Genomic DNA, 18,758 nt, shown 5'->3' with positions numbered 1-18,758 from the left:
GGAAAATTTATCCTATCTGTAAACATACTCTGTTTAACTAAATTCACTTACGTCAATTAAGTCCTCTTTCTTAGAGGAATGGTATTGATACATGCATAATACCATTGCCATGATAATAAGCAAATGTAGTCACAAATCTGTGGTGTTGTTTTTTTATTTTTCAGTTGATGCAGCACCCGATCGAGGTGACAATATATTTAAGGCTACTAACTTTTCCCATGTAGTCATTTGACTTAATACAGCATAGCATCAATGCAGAGACACCAACAGGAGGTTTTAGATTGGAAAAACACTCAAAAAGTTAGGAGAGGTTTGCCCCTGGGGAAGAATTTTGTTCACTTGTGCAGGCTGGGAAATGGCCAGCTGCACAGCAGCACCACTCACGATGATCTGGTGACTGGACAAAGCTCTAATCAACCTCTGACTTTTCCATGGCAAAGGAAATATTTGCTGTCTATGTCACCTCTGTAAGGTCCACATAGTTTTGTGCAGATGCCAAAAATTACAGTGTTTACACTGTTCTTTTATGGTTGCACTACTAGCAGTGTTTACACAAAATTGCTATATTTTTAGATTCAGATGTGGTTTTAATATCAAAAACAATGAAGCAGTAATTTTTGAGTAATTTTTCTTTCATTTATTGACAGAAGTAGATGTTACTCCGGCTGAATTTATCAGGTTTCCCAAGGCTGCCAAGACTTCTTCAGTGAAATGAATCAGTGATTCTACATATTTCTCTGATTCATCCTCATCTTTGATACTCATTTCAGTGTTCCAACCTCATATCTTTAAGAGATGACACATCTTAGCACATTTCACTTTAGACAAGCACTTCTAACTCAATGAAAAATCTTTCTCCTATCCAAACATTCAGAAATGGTAATATATCCATACCTGGCACTTATTTGTTTTTACTTTCCTTAATTGTTGTCTGTCAATAAGTGCGAGTGAGTGCTGATGAAAAACCTTGGGAAATTAAGTTATTACCTAAGTTGTTAGCGGTCTGCACTGCATATTCTTTCAGCATGTATTCTGTTTGTGCATGACATGAATGGAACAGTGTGGCAATGGGGAAAAAGCTCACATTCTTGTAAATATGCTTATTATTTACTTATTTACTACTTATGACTGTTTCTATTTAATAATAAACAAGGTGAAAAGAACCCACATTTACAGTTTTGCAAATATGGAAATAAGAAAATTTTTAAAATGAAATGTAACTTAGTTCTTGTTGCTTCTATTTTGTGATATAAATGTGTTGGCTTTTTTGTTTTTTTTTTTTAATTGTACACAAAAAATTAAAATTGCTACAAAAATAATGTCTTCCATTTATTTCCATGGAAACTACAGGACATACAAATACCAAAATAACACTACTTGGTAGATCAAATTCTCAGTTATAAAACAGTATTTCTCAATACAGTCACCACCATTTGCAGAATCACACAGATGAGGTGATTGAGACATTCTTCATTTCATGGTATGAGCTGTGCATGGCCATCTGGAATGTGGCTTGTCTCTTGTGTCACCATCACCACTGCTGAAACATACCACCCACCTCCTTACTCTGTTCACATCCACTGTTTGTTCTCCTTGAACGTTCAGCAGCCATAGACAAATGTCACCAGGTGTCATCTGAAATAGAAGCTGCTCTGTAACGTGGTCATTGGCTTGCAAAAGATTTGTTCTGTGTTGGCACATTTGACATGGCAATACAAACTGCAGCATTTACCCAGTTTCCAGCATCACAGCACAAAATATTCTAACATATTCAGTAGTCCGACAGTGGACCTAAAGGAAGTTATTCATGGGATGAGAGAAAGAAGGAATTCAATAGTTTGCATGTTGCTCACCAAACTGCAGAACAGGCCAGCAGCCTGTTTGTTTCAACTTAGTGTTCCTCCTCACACTGCAGCAACAATTCCAGAGTACACAGGGCTCCAGAGGAGCACAGGGAAGCTCATTCCTGAAGCCGAGGAAATAGCTGTGATAGGAAGGCAGCAGCTGGAGATGGAGCTGTTTGGACATGCTGCTTCTTTGCAGTTACCATACAGTGCTTGTGTTCAAGATCCTCACTATGATGTATTGAGCATGAATACTACCTCAAAATAGAAAGCAGACAAAAATGATACGGTATCGAGGCTAAGCTGAATATGGCAGCCTGTGGGTGTGTTCTGCTCTCTGCTAACATCAGTAAAATTTTCTTCTCCACTGCAAACAGTACGCTTTGCTGAGTTAGTTTGGGTTTTATAACTGCTGTGCAAGTATAATATTTAAACCTCTGTGTTCTTTTCCTGAAATGCCACTTATAGCTGGGAGCAGCTGCATAAACTTTGTTTACATGCTACTCCTACAGAAAGGCATTTGTTCTCCAACTGTTGCTCTTCTGTCCCATCAAATGAAAATACTATCCCGAGGCCTGCACCACAGAGACATTTACTCAGTGGAAACACAGGAAAAGTTAGGGAAAACACTACTCATCCTAAAACACCAGATTTTGAGCACCACATGGCAAAGCTGGAACCAAGAACATACTAAGAAAGGCAACTGTGAGAAGGGACAGTTTCACTGTTTTGCAAAAGAATCGCAACTAGCATGATCACCTTGATGCCTCTTCCAATCCCACAAAACTTCTAATCACATGCTTCACTTATAAATCATGAAAGAAAGAATCAGTGTAGCAGTCAAGAATATTGCCTGCATTGGGGTCCCCATGCATTGCCATCATTCTGCAGTACACTAACGTCATCAAGAAGTATGAACCTCATATGCTCCCAGATAAATACAGTAAACATTTTGCTGGTATTTAAACATACTTCTTTGGGTAAAATTGTTAAGATGGTTTAAAAAAAAAAAAAGTTTCTTAAAACACAGTTTGTGGCAGGGACTTTCAGAATATTTTTTTTTATTATTTTTTTTTTTTAAATCAGATATCTCAGTATGGTTTTCAGGTGTCTGTCATGACTCAGTTTTGTAACCTTCTAAAAACAAACAAAAACTCTCTGAAAACCCCAATGTCTTGTTTTTTGAATAAATCAGCAACAGCCTAGGAAAACCACAGACTCATCACACTCATATTTAAAAACAAAAATCATTAGCCCCAAGGAAGTTTAATTAAAAATACAGAAGAGTATACAATGCAGAAGAAATAGGTCAGGAAGGAATAATATGAAACAAAATTACTTCTTGAAAATAGTCCAGGAAAAGCAAGGCAAGTCTGGACCCAGTCATTAATGATATCAGGGAGGAGATGGAATTGTGAAGGCTAATAGAGTCATGGGAAAAACAAGCACATCTGTTATCCAAACATAGCTGCAAAGCATTTCTGTTGATTGTTTTGTGAAGAACGTTACTTCTCCACATACGGTTTGTGGTACAAAGGAGAAGTTACACTTCAGTCTCACTGTTTTTGACTGTTTGACTATTTAGACAATAGCCCTCTGAATAATAAAAACTCTCCATGCACTTTTTAAAATGCCTAGCTAACTGGCATTTGAAGTGTAAGTTCCAATATAGCATTTGCTTTGCAGTTCTGAATGCTCATTCTGTAAAACACAGAGATAAAAAATCACACCGACTTATAACACAGAGGTATGAACTGCAGTTATTTATTGGGGTTAGTATAGTCAGTATCTAGAATATTATATACATTATTAGTTTGTTTAATACCTAGAGGGTCTATAACCTATGATTCCTATAACCTATAACTAATGTTCATAAAATCAAGGGGTTTCAGCTACTCTGGTTCCCCTCTGTCTTTTAGTGATATCCCAGGAAGTCCAGTTGCAGCAGAGCAAATTTCCAATAAGGATCCACCCCTGAACACTTGCTTTATCATATCTCAAGTGCCATTTTCACAATAAAACAATTTTTCCTGAGATACAGATTCTTGAGCACAATAATCTTTAAAGAAAAGAGGGAGCCTTCACGGGCAATAAAATCATAATCAGACTCTGAAAATAGAAATTGGTAGGAAAACATCAAAAGACTTTGGAAAAAAATCTGCTGGACTTTGATGAGAGCCATTCAATCACGCAGATCCTATTACAAAGTGCTTTTATCAATTGTTTCAATTTGCATGTTGATTACTTCACTTTCTCCTGGATTTTTAGGTACAGAAATCTTTCCACTCAAGTAACGTGGTAAAAATTTTCCTTCTAAACTTCTCCTTTTTATGGGTGTTGAAAACTAATCTATTCCTCACTCTGCTCATTAGTTCTGCTTTTGGCTTCCTGATGTTTCCACTCCTGCTGGGTACAGTGAAACTTTTTCGCATACTTCTCGTTCTTTCTCTGTAAGTTTGGCTATATCTTTCCCTTTTTTTTACTAAAATCCTCATGTTGTCAATTTGTGAATAGATATCTAGTTTTCTACTTACTTTTTGTACCTGTCCCATATTGTCCCATTTGTCTTCCTGAGATTCTTAATCATTGCATGGCAATTATTTACAAAACTGCTCTACTCACACTTGCTTTCACAGATTTTGAGCTCTGCGGCATGTCTGGCTCTGTGTCAGTCTGAATCTGAAGTAAGAGCAGACCCTGGAAATAAACCTTCATAGTCATCACAGCCTTCCTTGGCACTTGAGCATCATGAGCAGACAAGTGAAGGAGTTCAGAAAAATTTGAAGTAAAGTTATCCAAGCAACATAGAAAAATCTCATCCTCCTCCACAGAGATAAATAAAAAATTGCTGAGGATGCAATCCCAGGCTGGTACAGCATTTAAGGAGGACAAATTGCACACAAACTGAGGTATGGATAGAGCAAGGGTCATTAAATAGACTAAAGTCTCCAACTTACTCCCAAAAGAATGAAGTCTGAAAAAGAATGCACCGGAACAGATTAAGGAAGACATGATGTGACTGGGTGGAACTGAAGCAGTGCTGTCAGATCCTTAGACAGTGGAGAGTTTTCTCACATTGTCAGGAACACAGGACTTAAAGTGTTCAGTCTCTTCCTACTGTCTTAAGTAAAATAGAAATAATACCACCAGTATTTTTCTTTCCTGTGTTTTTCATAATTATAGTTGTCACAAAATAGCAACAAGATGGGCATTTTTATGAAATCCAGACAACCATTTAGACTCATAACTTGAGTCAGACGGTGCTAACCTAATACTCCAAAGAAAGCAGGTCTCTCCATCTGTCTCAAGTAGGCAACACTCAAGAAGGAAATTAGTACCACCCTGTACTCCAGCATCTCTTCTGATGGATGGAGTCTATCCATTAAAATGCTAGTTATTTCTCCTCCTCTGTGTTGTTCTCACACGGCAGGATGTGTCAACATGACCTGCCACAGTCCTTGCAGACACACTATCCTGCCCTGCCTTGCATTTGAGTCTTCTCTTCAGGATACAGGAAATAGCATGAAACAGTATAAAACTCTTCCCTACTAGTGCCTTATTTCCTGGCCTCTGTGGAGGCTATGGGATCTTCAGACATTTTCCAGAAGGAAAACACGATGGCTGTGCCTCCCTTTATACACTACTGTTCATTGCTGTTATTGCTGTCAAGGAAGCAATGTCTGAGGTTGGGAGAGCCCTCTGGGTCCATGTGGTTCAACCCCACCTTCATCAGGGTCACCCAGAGCAGGATGCTCGGAGCCGTGTCCAGACAGCTTTTGGAGATCTCCCAGGAGGAGCCCACAGCCTCTGTGCAACCTGTGCCAGTGCTCAGCCACCTGCAGTGCACAGAAGTGCTTCCTGAAGTTCCCACAGAACCACCTCTTGTTTGTGCCCACTGCCAAAAAGAACCTGGCTCTGTCCTCTTTGTATCTTCTTTTCAAGTATTTACATACACTGATAAGATCTTCCCCTGGGCACAAGAGCAGCGTTCAGGTGGTTGCCTTCCCTACCAAAACTTCATCTGATAATAAGAACAGTCTGCCCTAATGGCAGACAGCTTTTTCACATATTTATAGGTCTCATATCTTAACTCACAGGAATTTTGAGGGAGTACACACACAAGCTTTGTTTGCTTATCCCTCCAGCCTATTTTAATAACTTATTTATTAATAAAGCCATTCAAGCAGCCCTCTTCTCTTGAGAGAACAAAGTAGCTGTAACATCATCATGTGTTCACTATGCATGAAAGATAAACTTCTGAGTCTTTTTCTCCTTAGGTTGCCACTTAAAACACTTCTGATCTGCAGGAACATCTCTGCGGGGATACAAGGGACTGTCCAGTTGGGATATGACTCAACATGTCCTTATTCTCCAGAGTTGCTTTCTTACTATATTAATCTCAGAAGAGAGCAGCAGTAAGGAAAACTATGCAAGAAATCCCCAGAATAGCAAAGAAGTTAGTTGATGTACTTTTTGATGGTAACAAGTAAACTTTGTCAGGGGCCAAACACGTAGTTTGGACATGCCCATCTTAAAAGCTGTTATTCTATTTGGATTAAAATACCAGAAGCCTATGGATAGCCACATACCCCAGAGACATTTGAAAAAAAGGCATGCCAAGTAACAAACATGAAAGCTGTAGATACTGCATATGTGGCTCAAGCATTGATGTACCAATGCAGACAGCTTTCAAAGTCTCAAATACAGCAGGTCTTGCTGCTGAGTGTCAATGGTATTTACATCCTTAAGAGGTTAAAATAATCAGCATAAACGTCCACAAAATACTAGAATAGCTAAAGTACAGCTAAGCATTTTTACCTGCTACTCTGCATGTCAAGAATGCTGGCTGCAGATGGTTACTGACAGCAAGACAATACAAATTTTAGAACTAAAAGAGGAGAGGATATGATCTTTATAGGAGATCTGGGATGAAATAAAAAATCTTGTGTTCCTCCTTTGAGTTATCCAGCAGACTACAGTCACTCTTTCCTATTAATTAAGCTTTATTTGGGAATAAAACAATTTTCTGACTTCTCTACAAATGGTGAATGCTCATATTTCCAAGCAGGTCTGAGTTGCCTAATTTATTTATTTCTTCTTCTTACGCTTTTCCCAGAACACATACTGCTTCCAGGAGTGCTGACAGAGTGATGAAAGAAGAGATAAACTGTTACTACCATTCACAATAAACCCCCAGCTGACTAAAACCTATGGCTTCTGAAAAAAGGAATTTTGGTAGTGATTTGAAGATCATTCTTGCTTCTCAATAGGTATTTTTATCAGGTATTGAATAATACAGAAATAAAATAACAAATACTTTACTTCTTGTTCACTATTGTTCACTTTCATCGCCTTCATATATGTTTTTATAGTTTATTAAAAAAATACTAGAAATCAAAACACTTTGTAGAGCTGGCATATGAGAAAAATATGCTCCTAGTGTGTCCTATCTTTCAGTTAGTTACATAAAACATTTATTGGCTAGGGAAATTATGTATATTGGAAACACCTACCCAAGGAAGAGAAAAATGCTTTTGTTAAATATTATCAAGTTATGCCTTAAAAGCCCCTTCAGTCTAGAATGGAATATTTATAGAAATTGAGGAAATGAGCTTTTTCACTTCTTCCTTCGGATACTACTTCTCTAGGTTATGTCACAGTGATCAACATACGTGAACACATCTGCTGACTTCAGTGTGTTTTCCCTGAAGTACAAAGGCTTACCAGTGCTATGTGCCAAGGCTGCTCTGAAAGTAATGAACATTTAGTTCAACCCAAACACCAGAAGAGTCACAAGCAAATTTATTCAGAACATGAATAAAAATAAGTTATCTTAAAAAGATGGAAAAAATGTAATGGCTCTCTAGTTTTGTATTCATAAGTGCAGAATTTTAATCAAGCTAGCTGTAAATATCAAACAATCGGAGTAAGAAATACCATGAGAATAAATAATGAATATAGTTTCTCTTACTTTCATCTATACTCTATACTCCGACAGGAACTGTTTATAAATTCATTAGCTTCTTATAGAAAAATTGATCTACCAAAGTTATTCTTGTGCATAAACGTTAATAGCTTGGTAAGACTGTGAGTCAGATGAATCATTTTACAGCTAGGTCAAACTGTTCACATGTGAAGTTGTTATGCATCTTTTACTACATATTCCTTAAGATTTATGTTTCTGTCTATCCAGCTGTTCTAGGAGCAGGGTCTATAATGTCATCTTGGTTAGGATCCAACACACGCACATGAAAGTGAAAATGTTGATTTAATAACTAGGTTTTATTTGTAAGCAGAGTGCTTGGGCAGATGTTACTGAGAAAATAAGTTCCTTCATGCAGAGATCATGGGAATACTTATATTTCAACAGCATACAAAGAAAATGCCTCATTTCTGCCCACATGTCAGAGAACTGCCATATGTAAATTAAGTAATGGATAACATAGTAATAGTGTAGCTTTTATGCTATTTTAAAATCTCCTTTTTTTTTTTTTAATAAATCTGTGTAATCTTTTTATACCTATGCCACAATATCCAATCTTGGCTATCTAACACACAAATGAAATGTTTACTGCTAGTGTTTACAATGCTTCTAGCAGTCCAGGATAACAACAGTGTTAATTATAAGTGATGAATCAGAGATCAGATGTTAGTCAGCAAATTCTCCTGATATTTGCACAGCAATATTGGTCTAAAGACTAACTTGCTCATTTCCTGCCTAGTGGTAATGAAGCATATGAACCTTGGATGAACCTGAAGTTCAAATCCAAAGAGCCATTTGTAGAAGAACCATCTTCCTCTGTACATTAGAAGTTCACAAGATGGAATATGTTAAAAATAACAGTTTTGGAAACAAGTATTCTCCAATTATACTGAAAACATGTAATTTTCTCCACTGTATTTCAGTGACATGTACAATAAATATAATTTAAATGCAAGTTATACAGTATCTGTTCTGTTAAAAATAGAGGTGTTTGTTTACTTGTTGGGGATTGACAAAAATCATTATTTTAAACCACAGCTTGAGTGGTCAATGCATTTTAGAGCACTGAAAACTCACAATAACAATTTGTTTGCATGGGGTTAGGTACTGCAAACATATGTGCAGCAATGAATATAGCAAACAAAAATCCAAGAAATATCAAAACCTTTGCACTTCTACTGCAAGAGGCATAAGAATGTAAAATAGTAGTTTACAGCTTTCAAGCAACATCTTTCCTGTAACTTTCCAATGAGATTATTTTTAGACAACATGCACTTTGCAGGAGAGAAGCTGCTTCAGATATGTTTAAGGTAACCTTAAAATATTTCTGGTAAAGCTTTTTACTAGGGCCACTAGACAAAATACTATTTCACAGTTGCCTAAGATAGAGACTATTAAATACAATTTTTTTTAAATGATAATTAAAAATTTTAAAAAACTGCAAATATAACATATTTTGTTTTGGAATGCTGCAGGCTGACAGAGAGGGAAAGTCTTGAGGATTTTTTATTTTTTTCATTATGAAAGAACTGCTTCAAAAGCAATTTCTCCCATTTTATGATGTTGGCCCACAACATCAGAGGTGGATGTTGGTGGCATGGCAGTAGAAGTTGAAACTTGCTGCCAGTATTCCATTACACTTTGTTGCCATGTGACAGATGGCAGCAGAGGGGCAGTCTGACAGACAGGCATCTGACATAGGAGTACATAAAAAGGAAACAATGAATTCCTCCATGCAGAATAAATGGCACCCACTGATATTAATTGATTCTTGCTGAACATCTGTGGAGACCAGACAGTGAATGTGAGTAGAGTGAGGAGGTGAATGGTACATTTCACCGGTGATGACTGTGACTTCTACTATTGCAGATTTCTGTGAGGGTATCTTGTTCATGGCTGGCAAAAATGCGTAGATAGTGGTGATGACTATGCTAAAACAAATACTCTGTTTGAGGATTTTCTCAATCAAATAATGTTATTGCATTCTTTGTATCTGTTGTAGTTTCCATGGAAATAAATAGCAGGTATACTTTTCAGAGCAACTGATGTGTTACAGATTTTGTTTAAAAAAAAAACAACAAAAGCCTGTTAAAATTGTCTCAAAATAAAACCAAAATATTTTCTCCTCTGTGATTCTGTATTCATTTATCAAATATCTTATATAATACAATATACTTATGCAGCTTCTCCTATATACCTAGCCACAGATACATAGTTACCTTAGCCAAGAATATTTGTACTTAGAGTTTGGAGGAAACACAGTATCTTCATTTACAATTAGTTCACATTTTCAGGGAATACCACAGTCTTCTCTTCAAATGCCTACAATAAACCAAGACAGATGAAGAGGTGACTGTAATACTATGCTTCAAATATGCATTTAAACCCAGGAATGTTAGCTAAATTAACACCAGCCTGAGTTGTGCAGTTGACAAGATAGAAGGAATGGATGCCAACCAGAAAGACCTGGACATCCTTGAAAAGTGGGCCCATGAAAACCTAGTGAGGTTCAACAGGGCCAACTGCAAGGGATTGTGCTTGGGTTGGGACAATCGCAGATACATCTACAGACTGTGCGAAGAACCTGTTGAGAGCAGTCCTGTGGAGAAGGACGTGGAAGTCCTGGTGGATAAAAAGCTAGACATGAGCTAGCACTATGGCTTGCAGCTCTAAAGGCCAGCAGTATCCTGGACTGCATTAAAAGAGGTGTGGCCATTGGGACGGGGAGGGAATTGTCCCCCTCCGCTCTGCCCTTGTGAGGCCAGGCCTCATCTTGGAGTTCCCAGCACGAGAAAAATGTAGAGCTTTTGGAAGGGTCCATAGGACGGTCACATAGATGATCAGAGAGCTATGCCATCTCTTCTCTGAAGACATGCTGAGGGAAATTAGCTTGTTCAGCCAGGAGAAGAGGAAGAGAGAGGGGAGGTCTGATAGTGATTGTCCAATACTTAAAGGAAGTTTATAAGGAAGAGGGGAGATCAATTTTTTACAAGGGCAGATAGTGATAGGACAGAGGAGAACAGTTTTAAACAGAAAAAGAAAAGATTAAAAATAGATGTTAGAGGAAAGTTTATCACTGAGAGGGTGGTGAGCCACAGGCACAGACTTCCCAGAGAAGCTGTGGATGCCCAAACTTTGGACACATTCAAGGCCAAGTTGGATGGGGCCTTGGGCAACCTGAACTAGTGCCTGACTTAGTGGTTGGCATCCTTGTCTACATCAGGGTGGCTGGAACTAAGTGATCTTTGAAGCAAGAAAATCTTAGTTAGGTACAAATCAGAGCTGAAATGCATTGACTCTTACAAGTAAAGAGAGGCTCATTGCTGGAAAGATCACACAGTAATTTAGAAGCAACTCACAGTCTGGTCCCCCCACCTCTTCTATTTTAGGCATATTTGGGGTTTTGCCTTTTTTTTTCTATAGCTGTTGTTCTGTGGTGTATTTATTTAAAGGGAGATTGACAAACAAAAGACATCTGGAGATATGAAATTTGTATAAGAAGTTTCACACTCTAAAAATGGTTATCAAAAATATCAAATTGGTTGTAAAGCAATGTTAGTGATCACAGATCACAAGTTTAGGGTGGCTAGACAAAGCTGATAAAAAAAGCTTTTGAAGTAATTTGTGGTTATGTTACATGCCTTTTTATTAAATTTATGCCTCATACTTCATTACAGAACAAGTGCGGAAATTCAGCTCCAATAATTGTAAGATATTTAGCTGTTAAAAAAACTTTAATATGGCCTCTGTTTATAGAAGATAAATAAACAAATCTTCCAGTAAACTGTTAAATACTTTATTCCAATATGCCATGTTGTATAGCACTATTGCTCCAGATGTCTCTTGTCACTATGACAATGACAACAATTTACTATCTCTCCTGAGAAACCAAAGAACAAACATGTATGTGAGGAGAGAGGGTGACCACCACAGCAGTTGTTTGCGTGCTCTGTTCCCTGTCTGCAGGCTTTTAAATGTTGTTTAATTTTTTTTTTTTTACACTTTATTCTCATCAAGAAAATAAACACGTAAACTTATTTCCAATTTAAATATAGCACAGAAAAGAACAATCAAGTAGTCTTAAAACTTGCACATATGGAAATGTAGGGCATATTTACTACAAACTGCAAGAGAAAATTTATTTAGAAAGACCCCAAGGAATCTGGTGGACATGAAACTGAACATGCACCTACAGGTCAAGAGATGTAATCCTTCCTCTCCAGAAGGTCATCACTGGAATTCTGTGTCCACAAGTTCCATGTTCTTTCCAGTCGTCCAATGATGGGACAAGGCAATAGGTACAAACTGAAAAACAGAAGCTTCCTCCTTAATATAAGGAAACTTTTATTTATTTATTTATTTTTATTTCATTTTTTATTTTTTATTGTGGGAAAGATTGAGAACAAAATAGAAGAATAGATTCCCCAGGGATATTGTTGATCTTTATCCCTAGAGATCTTCAAAACATGTGGTCCTGGGCAACCTATTCCAGGTTGAAAAGAGATCAACAAGACCTCCAGACATCCATTCAAACTCAGTTCTTTTGTTATCTATTAGGCTTTCCTACCTACCTACCAACCTTTCCTACCTACAAGTTTCTCTTCCTTGACAGTCCTCAGAGGAGTTGAGTCAGAGTACCCTGCAGGCACTGAGCAGGTGACCAGTTCTCCCCCACTTACTGTGTTCTGCTCCTTGTTACTGGGCTGTTGTGCTCAGGGACACCAGTGTTTTATCACAAGAACTGATAAGTCTGCAGTTAAACACCTCTTGCAAGTCTACACAAGGAGAGCAAATGAAAAAACATTTAAAACTGCAGAGTGTTGACTATACCTCTATCCACTCAACCCAACAGTCTCAGCCATCTGAGCTCTGCAAGTTAGCATGAGCTTTTGCATAGTTGTTCTAATCTTTAGACTTGCTTGCTATACATCCTCATTACCTCATATGGCACTAGTGTCACCTGCTGGGAGTGCTCCAGCTGCATCACCAACAGTATTCAGATCAGGAATAAAGTCAGAAAACAAACAGATAAATTCCACACCACATGAGTAAAAAAGCATTAAATTTATTACCTTAATGCTTACCCAGCTGTAACTCACCTAGAAGCATACTAGTCAACGGTATAAATAAAAGATAGCAAAGTCATTGTTTTTAGATCAGAACCTCTCTTGGAATCTCTATTTCATCATATTGGACATTACCCAACCCAAGAGAAATGTATCATATCAGTGGTCTTAGCAGTAGAAGGATTATTTTGCATGGGAAGGTGTAGGACAGGCTGTGTAGACCATATTCCCTCCACAGCTGTTTTGCAATTATTTCTTTATTAACCTCGTCACTGAAAAAGACAAATATATTCATCAATTTTTTCATTGTACTTCTTTTACAGTTTTTTTCCTTTTCAACAAAGGATGTTATGTTCAGAAATGAGCTGAGCTATTCACTTGAAGATCTTTATTTTTATGTAACATAAGTGAAACTGTTGTTATCACAGCCTTGGCCTCTGCTTGAGAATTTCCATTACTTTATAACTTAGAATGTATAAATCAGACTCACTCTAGATTAGCTGTTTGAATACTAATACCTTGTTTATTTATCCAGTTTTTTTTTTTTAACTTGACATGACATAGTTAAAAAAATAAAATGCATAAGAAACCTCACTGTTCACTTGATAACATAGAAAAAAATAGCAATTAGTAGAAAGATGACCTGAGGTAATGACATTTGATTGCAAATGAAGTTTTGGATAAAGTAAGAATTTGAGCCTTTTATCAGAGTTGTGCAGCCTGTAGTGAAAGAATCTCCCATAGGAGTTTCTTGGGTTATTTTTACCTGCCCTCCCATAGTCTTTCTTTGTCCATGCCTCACACAAGAAAGAGAGCCTTTAGACAGCACAACAAAATGTCTCTTCCTAGTAGCATTGCACCCTACACAAAGAACTATTTTTTTCCTAGAACTGTCTGCTTTAAAATGAAATGACTTTCTGAGGGTAACCAAATCACCAAGAAGAATTTTCAGTTATTACACTCAAAGAGTTTCAAAAAAAGGGAAAACTCAATAGTTCCTTCCCAAGAGCCTCTGAATTTTTCATGGCTAAATACCTACTCGAAGAAACACATTGACAGAGAGCTTCATGTTCCTAGATAGTGCTTCCTCCCAAATCAGGATTTTCACAAGAGCTAACATAGAGCATACTTGCACGTCTGCTCTGCACGTCCATAAGTGATGCTTTTAGAGCATTGATCAGCACTTCTCACATTAAAAGAAGTCCATAAAAGATAACAATTTCCAGTTTTATCCCACCTATAGTTTTACTGCCTCCCTGTTGGCATCTAGGCGAGGCAACAGGGCAACAGGCCTGCAATCAACAAATGGACATGGAACTGTGGCACTAGGATATTGCTAAGGAGGCATCATCCTACTATAATTTTGAAGCCAGCTGTTGAGTTGTGCTGCATCCATAAAGGAGGTAAACAGCAGAATATCTCCTTTGTGAAACAGAGGGATATTGGGCTTGAGTTAGACACTTGATCGTACAGCACAGTCTTAATTTAAATGGTTCTGAGTCTGCCCAGCAGCAGACCATCATGACATTTAACAGAAACAAAAAGCAATGCAGAACTCCAGATGCCTCCTTTTTTTTTTTTTCAGATGCAAGTTGAGAGTTGTTCTAAAGATCTAAAGTTCGGACTTTGGTACCTCCAGGACTCTTATGTTAAGTGCCCAAGGCTTTTAGTTGTAGTAAGTGGTTTAAGCATTATTGTGTGTCTGGCTATCTAGTCTCACTGATAAACGCAAACTGACCTTGAAATAAATATTTACTGGAATTTTTTTAATTTATTTGCATAACTGAAAACTTGGAATGCTGGTCTTTACAGTACAGAATACTTGCACTACGTTTGAACAGACTAAAGTTTCTACAGATGAATTCAGGATTTCCTCAAAACAACAAAAAGAGCAAAAACATTTAGGACTGTATTAGTCTTATTTTGACAGTTGTTTTTGTAAAACACAACCTGCTGATTATTAGGTTATTATCATTTTAGCTGAGGAGCTTTGGTTTGGGTTTATATTATGTATCATGTGATATTTATCTCTCCATCATCTGAGCTCTTGTTCACAAAGAAATGCTAAGGATACAACATTTCCTCTGGGAAGTGATTTAGTATTAATATTGTAAATGTACGTTGATAATGAAGTAAAAAATCAAACAAACAAACAAACAAAAAAAACAAAAAGAAGTCCAGAATTTCATTAACCGTTACAAAACTTTCGTCATTCTAGTAACAAAGCAAAGGACGAGGACATTATAAAATGACACAAACATCTGAATTCACAGGGATGTACATGAAATGTTATACATTTTTCAAACAAATTGCAGCTGAGCTTTTGAAGCTAACTATTGTACTCAAGAATGCGAATATTACACTGCAGTAATGATATGTGGTCTTTGAAACTATAATATTCTTCTAAAAGTCATAGACTATCTTCTTAGCGAAACTTAGATTTAAAAGTTGTTTTGTATACTTTTTTTTAATGTAACCTTGTTATAGGAATATGCCATATAGTTTTCCCAAAGCTAATTGAATTAAACTTAAAAAAAAAACGTAGATAGACTGAGAGGAATTGTAGCTCTCCCACTGATATGTTGATTGTATTTTCTGAGTTTACAGATAATTCTGTATCCTATACTTTTTACTATCTTTTAAGCAGAGCTGTCCTGACTTTGAAATCATTACTAGTATCCTGACACTGCTAAAAGATACGGATGTGGAATGGATTTTACTGTAATTATCTTTAAAGAAAAAAAAAAGGGGGGGGGTTGATATTGCCTATATCCATCGTGCTAGGAAAAATACGAGAGAGCTAAATCACAAGAAAAACTATGATAATCTGGGAAACTTTCTGAGGACAAGGAAAATGAAGCTTTGAAATGGATTGTGTGGGTGTTTATGGAGTTTGTCTTTGAAGGTCTTTAAGGATATCTTTCAGAAATGATGTAGGTACAGTTAATTCTGCCTTGTGGCAGAGAAATAATTGAATGAAGTCTCCTTCATTGCTATTTCCTGGGAATAACAGTTTTCCCCTACTCGTTACAATTTAAAAGACAACATGATATGATTGTGCAACACTATCCTTTGCATAGTTTTTATCACATGTCCTTTTCACTCAGATTTTTCAAAACTGTCATTTTAAACAGTGTTGTTTATGATATCTGGGCTACAGAAGCTAAATTCACTGTTACACGAATTCTTGACTCTTTCACACAGGAAAGTACAAGAATTATGAAGTCTGTGGGCAGTGAGGATAACAGGAAAAAGGTGTGTGCTTTTTGATGTGATGTGCTCTTAACATATATATAAATCTAAAATTTATTTCTCTAAGATAGGATTCTTAACAATTTGGGATTCAGTTGCAATAAAATCACTTCTAACAGAATTCAAGAATATCCAAAGTCTTGCTAGATTTTTTCTTAAGCTTTTATAATTTAATCTGTATGTTATCACACACACTCTTTCACTTCCTAATTGCTTTAAAAATCTAAATTTTGAAGAAAACAGTCCCATTCTGTTGCGCGTAATAGGCCAGCTTTCTTCCTTTACCTTTAAACATAATAATTCCTTGAAAGCAATAAAGCACAAGGATACTAAAAATTGGTTCATGCTAACATTACAGACATTTTGAAATTTAAGTAGAATGTGATGAATGACAATAAAAATCAGACTACGCTAAATTTTTGAGGTCTCACAAACTCTGTGATGAGAAGCAACACAAATATATCAAATGTCTTAAAGATACCTTTTTACATTTCAATATTACTTCTGGAAACTATCAGTTTATCGCCTGAAAACTTCAAAACCTTTAGGAAAAGAAAAACAGGATAATAATCTATAAATTATTATTTACTTCACAACTTTTCTCTCTGGATTTTTAATTGAGTGTTCTGATAAACTATCACATATAATTCCCTTGAATTCTGTATACAATAAATTATCTACTTTTAATTTAGCAATCTGTACAGCATTGCCAGTGTTCAGAGTGGGAAACCTGGCAAAACTTTCCTGGGAATGAACTGTGAGTAAACTGTTCTCCAGGGACTGAAGTTCTTGTTTTGATCCCTGTTTTTGAGCAACTGGCACTTGTATCTTCTGCCAAGAAATGAACAATGGTCATGTACTGGTTGAAGTTTTTTTTATTGCTTCTCAATTTTTTTTTCTTAGCATGAACATAAATCTGAATTTGGAATATATTTCAAATGGCATGCAGTTCCCAATAACATTTATGAAATGCTACTTGCAAGCCTATTGCTATTGCTAAATAAAAATTTATTTTCCCATTATTAAAAGTAAGACTCATTGCCTGTAAAAAAGGCAATAATTTAGCATATACAAGCATTTTAAAATATTCTATCTCACTTTCAGCCATGCTGCCCTCACCAGGAATCTTGTTGTAGCTTGACAAATAATAAAATGTTGTCTAATGAACAAGTATTTTTGAAAAAATACACTTTTTCCACACACACAGTCCCCAAAGACATCAGTGAAAATTCAAGCCTGGACGTGCAATTTCACTCCACAGTAGATAGAAACTATTTAAAAATCAGCAAGATGGGTCTTCTAAATCTGGATCTCTAAGGACCACCTTGCTATTCTTGCCAGGAGAAGGACGTGTTTGTGAAACAGTGATGTGGGCGAATACACATAAACATTCACAGAAACATAAAATAAACTTGGAGAGCTTTAGTTTTGCAGTATTTCATCATCCCACTGAACATCAGACGCTTTGGTTACAAACAGCCTTCATTTTAAAGGATAGAGGAAATTTCCCAATTGAGATAACATTTTAAATTGCTTAAAGATTTAGATTTCTTTGTGCAGTCTTTAGCCTGTTGTATTCTGCTGTAACTCCAGGTACTGCTGACATCTTCTGACTGAACCATATAACTAATCTACCAAAAATTATCTGCTTTGGTTGTCCATTTTCCTCCAGAGCTTCTTCTCTCCAACGGGCTATTGCAATCTTTGGCCTACTCTCTCTACTCCCATTCCAGAGAACTTGAATCCTAATCTGACAAATTCCCTTCCAGACAACTTTCTATTATATATTCTTTGAGGTACAGGAAAGGTAATTTTCTTAGAGCACCGTTCCTTTATTACTACTGCATAATTATCTTTTTGCCCAAAGTAAAGGTAAACAACTGTTTCCATGTTTAGAGAAAAAATAGAAAATTATTCTCCAGATCTCATCCAAGTGATTCTGCTGCAGGCTGAGCACCCATTTCAGTATTATCTTTCATTTCATTTAACCAGGAAGAATAAGAAGGCACCAACCACGACTAATTTCCATGATCACTTCATACTCTCTCCACATTAGTGCCTGGACTCCTTCTTACAGTTTACTATATAGTACCTTTTTATGAACAATTCCTGCAGAGCGACAATATCAGGTTCGTCCATTCCTCACCAGCTGGATCTTAAGCAGTCTGTATATGGAATTTAGCTTAATCAAAATGAAAAAAAGAATATTTTGCATTACATTTACTTTTCAACTTTTCAACCTCGTCTATCGTGTTCAAGACTCCACACCACCCACTGAGTTGAACAGAAGTTAGGCTTCTAAATAATTTTGACATTCTGTCCTTACACATGGCAAAAATCTAGAAGATGTAAAGCAGAAACTCACAGATATACACACAGAATCATAGAAACATACTGGCTGAAGGGGACCTCTGGAAGCCATCCAAGACAAATTGCAAGAGGCCAGTCTATGAAAAACAGTAGACTGGAGATTTTCGAGTCTTGGCTTTGCTAATCCAGGACAGACTCAGGAATTAAATTTCCATGCCCCCCTGGGCATCTCATTCCAGCACCATACCACCAAGATGTGAATGAGATTTTTCTCATTCACAGGCTTATAAGCAGTGACATGTC

At 36.8% G+C, this 18,758-nt stretch overlaps 1 long non-coding RNA gene across 1 annotated transcript; it reads right to left on the bottom strand.

Moving 5' to 3' along the window:
* Positions 1-7,406: 7,406 nt before the first annotated feature.
* LOC146542137 (uncharacterized) lies at positions 7,407-18,329 on the bottom strand. The gene is made up of 3 exons (XR_014880526.1): positions 18,238-18,329; positions 12,021-12,132; positions 7,407-10,149 (listed from the first exon to the last, which is right to left on the bottom strand). It is a non-coding gene; the product is annotated as an uncharacterized LOC146542137 (long non-coding RNA).
* Between the last annotated feature and the right edge of the window lie 429 nt (positions 18,330-18,758).

The sequence above is a fragment of the Meleagris gallopavo genome, chromosome Z (assembly GCF_905368555.1).
Source record: "Meleagris gallopavo chromosome Z, MGAL_WU_HG_1.1, whole genome shotgun sequence".
Taxonomy (NCBI): domain Eukaryota; kingdom Metazoa; phylum Chordata; class Aves; order Galliformes; family Phasianidae; genus Meleagris; species Meleagris gallopavo.
The sequence above is the reverse complement of the archived record's forward strand: the minus strand, read 5'-3'. Positions and strand labels throughout refer to the sequence as shown.